At 43.8% G+C, this 7,500-nt stretch overlaps 1 protein-coding gene across 1 annotated transcript in view; it reads left to right on the plus strand.

The window, feature by feature from the left end:
• LOC139764657 (cyclin-dependent kinase 4-like) overlaps positions 1–7,500 on the plus strand; it is a 500,685-nt gene that overhangs the window by 160 nt on the left and 493,025 nt on the right. The window contains exon 1 of the mRNA XM_071691517.1: positions 1–131. This exon is cut by the window's left edge and continues 160 nt beyond it. The gene's annotated coding sequence lies outside the window, so the exon portion shown is untranslated. The remainder of the gene's footprint in view (positions 132–7,500) is intronic.

Genomic DNA, 7,500 nt, shown 5'->3' on the forward strand with positions numbered 1-7,500 from the left:
CTGGAAAAGTCCAAGTGAGTGCTATTGCTCCGCGTGGTGCTGGCGCAGACCGCGCGCCAATTCGAAGTATCCAACCCACAGCTATTTAGTTTTTGTAGCTGGATTCTGGGATAGACGGAGCACCTTGGGAGGTAAGTGGCCCACAGACGTACACACCACAGCAGTATGGGTAACGTATTACCCCCGTCCTACAGGAGGGGTAACCTCTGCATGGCAATGGTAATGTGTTCGCCCCTGAACTTTTTAAAACCCCCTCCGTGTCCTCATGAGTTACAATTAGATTATCCTACTGCCATATGCATTGTATTTGCGACAGGATTTGTGTGTTACGTACGGCGGTGTCTACCGTCTGCCTCATGATGGCTAATGTACAGTGACAACTACATTGAAGTCTGGACCACATAAGTGCCATAGTTTTTATTTGTGTGTTAAGAATATCTATTACAGTGGTAACCCGAAGGTAAACCTAGGATGAAAAGTGATGGAAACTTGTCCTCTATCATCCAGAACTTGTTTGACTGCTTGTGTCACTATGTATACTGTATACAGAACATGATGCATGGTATATCTTCTATATATGTATACGGAAGTAAATCATTCCGACAACACACACACACATCCGGTAACACTGAAGAGAAATCTCTGCACTCCACTAAGATACCATTCCTTATTATTTTCTATGTTACGGAATGAGGAGTTGACACTGAATTGAATGAGAAAACACACACACACACACACACATATATATATATATATATATATATATATATATATATATATATATATATATATATATATATATATATATATAATTCTAAACGACAGTGGAATAAAATAGTGCAATGCTCAAGCTTGATCTATTGGTATTATTTTCGTCAGAGAAATGACTGATGATAACAGGCGTGTGGGTCCGGATGGGCAAGCCACGGGCAGGAGGTAAAAGGGAACCATCTCGTCCATTTCGGATGTGTTGAGGCTCAGAGAAATTGGTGTTCAGTCTTTGTAAATATATGATAAAATGTCCCTACTTCATATAAGTTCGGGTCACACGTATATATATATATATATATATATATATATATATATATATATATATATATATATATATATATACATTTGATGTGCTGTCAATGGATTGAACCAGGGCATGTGAAGCGTCTGGGGTAAACCATGGAAAGTTCGGTGGGGCCTGGATGTGGAAAGGGAGCTGTGGTTTCGGTGCATTACACATGACAGCTAGAGACTGAGTGTGAACGAATGTGGCCTTTGTTGTCTTTTCCTACCGCTACCTCGCGGGGAGAGGGGGGGATGCTATTTCATGTATTGCAGGGTGGCGACGAGAATGAATAAAGGCAGCAAGTATGAATATGTACGTGTGTATATATGCATATGTCTGTGATGTATATATATGTATATGTCTGTGATGTATATATATGTATATGTCTGTGATGTATATATATGTATACGTTGAAATGTATAGGTATGTATATGTGCGTGTGTGGACGTATATGTATATACATGTGTAAGTGGGTGGGTTGGGCCATTCTTTCGTCTGTTTCCTTGCGCTACCTCGCTAACGCGGGAGACAGCGACAAAGTATAATATATATATATATATATATATATATATATATATATATATATATATATATATATATATATATATATATATATTGGAAAGGATCACAATTTTGCGCGTGATCAAGATATTCCTATGAGTCCAATGGGACTCACTGGAATATATATATATATATATATATATATATATATATATATATATATATATATATATATATATATATATAAATGATCGCTGCTTCCTGCGCTAGCGCCTGGAGCCTACGAAGAAAGGCCACATCCGCTCACATCCATTCTCTGTCATGTGTAATGCACCGAAACCACTGCTCCCTATCCACATCTAGGCCCCACAAACCTTTCTGTGTTTTACCCCAGACGCTTCACATGCCTTGCTTCATTCCATTGACTGCACTTCGACCCTTGTATACCGCATCGTTCCAAGTCACTTTATTCCGAGCACGCCTTTCACCCTCTTGCATATTAAGGCCACGATCGCTCAAAATCTTTTTCACTCCACCCTTCCACCTCCAGTTTCATCTCTCATTCGCCGTTTCCCTCTTTTGCGCCAGGAACAGACGAAGAAAAAGCCTCTCTCGCTCACATCCATTCTCCAACTGTCGTGTATAATGCACCGAAACCACAGCTCCCTATCCACATCCAGCCCCCACAGATCTTTCCTTGATTTTCCCCCGGCATCTTCAAATACCCTGGTTCAGTCCTCTGACAGCACGTCGATACCCCTGTGTATCACATCACTCCAATTCACTTTGTCCCGCGCGCGCCACTCACCCTCTTGCACGTTCAGGCACCGGCAGCACAAAATCGTTTTCCACCCCATCCGCCTATCTCCAATTCGGTCTCTCTCCCCTTGTCCCCTCCACGTATATCATTTGTTCAACCTCTCCTCACTCATTCTCTCTGTATGTCTAAACCATTGTAACACACCCTCTTGGTAGGAGGCAGACTACAGCAGGTAGAACAGAACCGAAGAACATTTTAGGTTATTTGTTCGTAGGTAATAACAAGAACATATAGAACAAAGAACATGGGGAGCGGCTGTTCGTGGTGATGGCCTTAAACTAGTGTAAATAACTCGTAAAACTCTCTGTGGGTGGCATCATCAGTAGGTGGTAGCTAACAAGGTGATTTGCTATGGTTCGCTTGTTTGAATTAGGTCAAACAGAGTCGTCGGGAAAAGGAGTGTACTAATTGTTGGAGTACGTCGGTACGACCCATGACCACGACATGATGACGACTTTATCCCGAAGGTTTAAACATGCTTGTTAACGAGGCTAACGGTAGTTTAGTGGCGGTGTGAGCAGTTCAACCTAGCAATGCTTGTGGACGTCCGGCCCTACGTGAATTAAATGCTACACTGTACCCAGTTACTGAACATGGCCTCTGCAGGTGGCACAGCGAATAATCAGATAAAGCCATAACAAACTTATTAGCGTTATGCTTTGAAATTGGACGCTCATATTCGCCATTTCCCGCACGTGCGAGGTAGCGTTGAGAACAGTGGACAGCCTCAGTGGGAATCGCCTCACTTGGCCCCGTTTTCTGTTCCTTTATCATTCATGTGTCAAGCCACTGATCTGGAAGTTATTCCGGTAGGTCGGGGGTACAGGCGACACAGTCATCATAACATGGAAACATTTGTTGTGGCAAATACGTAAACATTTGTTTATGTTTTTGATAAACAATGGAGGAAAGAAATAGTGAAAGGAAAACGTGGAAGGGGATGAGGGGTACTAGCGGGGTAAATGTATATATAAGAAAAACACATGTATTCGACATATATCTGGGGAAGAGAATATATATGTGTGTGTGCTTTAAGGAAATAGAAACGTTTACCTGGGAATATATGTATAAGAAATCTCTTTAGTCTGAGTAGATAAAGATATTCTTGATATGAATCAGTCAGGTGAACCCTCGCGTTCTGTAGCCAAGCTCAGATGATGTGAAGTCTTGTGTTCGACTCTTGGTGTTTAGTTCAGCACTAAGCTATTCCTGAAGTTTACCAACACAATGAGTTTATGTAAGAAAAACGGGAAATGGTGAGATGGATGTGTTTGATTACTCCTATATATATATATATATATATATATATATATATATATATATATATATATATATATATATATAATTTTTTTTTTTTTTTTTTTTGCTTTGTCGCTGTCTCCCGCGTTTGCGAGGTAGCGCAAGGAAACAGACGAAAGAAATGGCCCCCCCCCCATACACATGTATATACATACGTCCACACACGCAACTATACATACCTACACAGCTTTCCATGGTTTACCCCAGACGCTTCACATGCCTTGATTCAATCCACTGACAGCACGTCAACCCCGGTATACCACATCGCTCCAATTCACTCTATTCCTTGCCCTCCTTTCACCCTCCTGCATGTTCAGGCCCCGATCACACAAAATCTTTTTCACTCCATCTTTCCACCTCCAATTTGGTCTCCCTCTTCTCCTCGTTCCCTCCACCTCCGACACATATATCCTCTTGGTCAATCTTTCCTCACTCATTCTCTCCATGTGCCCAAACCATTTCAAAACACCCTCTTCTGCTCTCTCAACCACGCTCTTTTTATTTCCACACATCTCTCTTACTCTTACGTTACTTACTCGATCAAACCACGTGTCGTAGAAGGCGACTAAAAGGGGAGGGAGCGGGGGGCTGGAAATCCTCCCCTCTCGTTTTTAATTTTCCAAAAGAAGGAACAGAGAAGGGGGCCAAGTGAGGATATTCCCTCAAGGGCTCAGTCCTCTGTTCTTAACGCTACCTCGCTAACGCGGGAAATGGCGAATAGTATGAAATATATATATATATATATATATATATATATATATATATATATATATATACTTTTTTGATAATAATTTTGGTGATTTCATGCCATACTTTTTATAATGAGGTTTGAAGCCTTCCACTGTCCCTTCTACTTGGATTAGGGGTGGTTGGGTGGGGTGGGGGGAGGGTGTGGTGGGGTGGGAGTTGAAGAAATTAAGGTAAACTAATCCAAAGGTATTACCCTTTGGATGTAGGTGATCTTAAGGTATTTTCCTGTATATTTCGAAATGTTAGGAACTGATAGAGATGATAGAGTAAATAACTTCACAAATCCTTTCTTTCAGTCACATAACGCCTGGTGTGTGTGTCTGTTCTTCAGTTCTGATGTCTTACTAGTGTATGTTTAAGGATAATAATATGTGTATCTCTGTGGAAAAAGTTGGAATAAACTTGTAGTTTGGTGAAGACAAGGTTTAGTGCGAAAGCTAGTTTGAACCCCCCCCCCCCCGCTTAAATGGTCCAAGCTGACTTCAATGACTGGCTACAGAATCTCGTGTATGTAATGTAAGAATTACCATAACAGGAGAACACGATTGGGTGTATCAATCATCAGTTCTCTCAAGGTTGTTAGGGCATTTGTTGACTCTCGAGGACAAGCGACATGAATTACGCTCTTCTACAATTTTGTAGCACTATACTGGTTCTGTGTCGAATGTAGCGTTTCACAGATGAAGTGGAAAAGACATTGATAAAGTGGAAAAGACATTGATGAAGTGGAAAAAAACATTATTTTCCATTGTGTGTGAGGGTGGAGTGTTGGTCGTGTGAAGGGTGGGCATGCTAGGCTTGTACTGCTGCTGGTCAAGGCGTGAGGAGGGTGGGGTGGGGTTGCCAAGTAATGGTACACGTGGGGGTGTGTCAAGATGACATAACCTCCTCCTCCTGGCATGACCCTCCCTCCCCAGCTCTAGTGGCTCCACGTGCACTGCCCTGACACCATGCTTCTGGTGTCACGTCGCCCCCTGGTTACCTACATTGTCTGTCTGTCTGCTCCTCCTGCGCCACCCGGCCGGCCCCTCTGTGTGTGTGTGTGTGTCTGGCCCAACACTAAAATCGCTGCCTCGCATCACGCCAGCCGCACACACAAGGGGAGGGACAACCTTAGTCCACCTCTGCCAGCGTCGGCCGGGGTATATTGCTCGTGTTTGGTCCTGTAACTTTGCCCTGGTGTTCATCATCAGGTTCCTGCGTCAAAGAGTACAATCTAAGTGTTGTAGGTCTGGCACCAGCAGGAGTGTGTGTGTGTGCCCTGAGTGCTCAAGTCGAGGAGGACTCGCACTGCTGTGTTGACAGGTTCGTGTGTGTGTATCTGTCGACGTTTGATATTGACGAAGAGAAATATTCAGCGATGCCTTAAAGGATGAACTCAAAGATTCACTAGATTCGGTGAGTATTTGGTGAGTCTGTGCATCTATAGTGGTTCTTTTCCTCCTATGAGTCTGAGAGTTATTGAACTTGTACTTTATTTAATCATGTTAATGGTTGTTGATGTGTATGATGATATTCCTTTTCGTCATTGCTCCATCTGTCTGTTTGAGGCCACGTAGAATATTTCTGTATTTCGTAATATTATTCCTTTGACGTTAACGTTCGTACGTATGGCAAGGTAGGGATAATGGAGCCAGCAGACCAAAGTCTATTTTTTTTTATGAATTTCGTGGAGTCTAAAGTGGATTGATCGTAAGATGGCTTGACTGCCAAGATGGAATTCATGTGTCAAGTTGGCAGGGTGTGCGCTCGTCTCTCGTCCATGATCTGTCTGACTCCCGAGGTGGACACCACGGTCGCCCAGGACAGAGGAGGGCCCCCTCCCCCCCCCCCACACCTCCTGTCTCAGGGGTTTGGTCGTTCATTTGGTTATGGTAAAGTTGTGGTTAGGTTTGTTTTTTGGGGCTTTTGTTTATTCATTTATTTGTTGTTTTCTTTGATGGTGAGATATAAGGAGACTTTCCTAAAAGTGTTGGTTATTCAGGTTCCTTTGTTCTTTGTGTGTTGTGTTCTGTGTTGCCGAGACACTTTTTGTGTGCAGGTTGTACCTGGTGGGTTATTATGATGTGGTTGTGAGGTTACATAGTCTTGGAGGTCTTGTACTGCCATGACCCAGGCTGGGCTCCAGCTGGCGAATCGGGTCGCTGGTCGACTGAGCTGTTGGAAGCCTCAGCCTGCATAGTAAGCCTGGGTCTTATGGTCGACCTGGTAGATTCTCCTCCGGATCCTTCTGTTATATCGGAGGAGGCAAGACCAGTCCAAGCGACTCCTGGCGGAGGGGAAAATAAACTTCCCTTCCGAGCCACACATCATATCTGACATTTTCATTTATGATCGCCTGGTCCTACCGCTCTTCAGCATATGGCGGTACGATCCACGGGTGTGATGGCCTGGTTCTTAAACTACACCATAAAGGGTCGTGTCAAAGGTCACGTCATTAGTCCTCATGGGTCGTACAGTCGTACTGCTTGAAGGAGGGGTCAGAGTGTCGTGTTGAAGAGTCGTACCCTCGTATGCAAAAGGGGGGTCAACGCCCCTGTGGGTGCTCCAACCCGGCAAAGACGTGATCATACATTTAAACCAGGTTGGCAGAGATCAGGGAGTGGTTTACGCTCGATTTTATTCATTGGAAGAAAAAAAAAAATATGTGAAGTTCTGTGTCGTTCTGAGAGAGGGAAAGATAACTCGATATTCGTCGTGTGAATTCAGGTTCTGTGTTGACGGTTACTCGTGGTTCTGATGTAAATGTTAGCCGTGTCTGGGTCGTTTATCTGCTGTCGTGGTGTGGGGGTGTGGGTGTGTGGGGGTGTGGGTGTGGGTGTGGGTGGGTGTGGGTGTGGGGGAGGAACGCTGGCGTGGAATTCCTTGTGGTTTTGAGGGATATAAGGTTAAATGAAGGTTTGAGTCGACCGACTGACAGCGTTCAGGGCAGAGGCGTTGGTGGACATTCTTGGTGAACTATAGGGGCAAAGAGAGAGAGAGAGAGAGAGAGAGAGAGAGAGAGAGAGAGAGAGAGAGAGAGAGAGAGAGAGAGAGAGAGAGAGAGAGAGAGTGTGTGTACTGGCTAACCCCC

The sequence above is a fragment of the Panulirus ornatus genome, chromosome 50, assembly GCF_036320965.1.
Source record: "Panulirus ornatus isolate Po-2019 chromosome 50, ASM3632096v1, whole genome shotgun sequence".
NCBI classification, from domain to species: domain Eukaryota; kingdom Metazoa; phylum Arthropoda; class Malacostraca; order Decapoda; family Palinuridae; genus Panulirus; species Panulirus ornatus.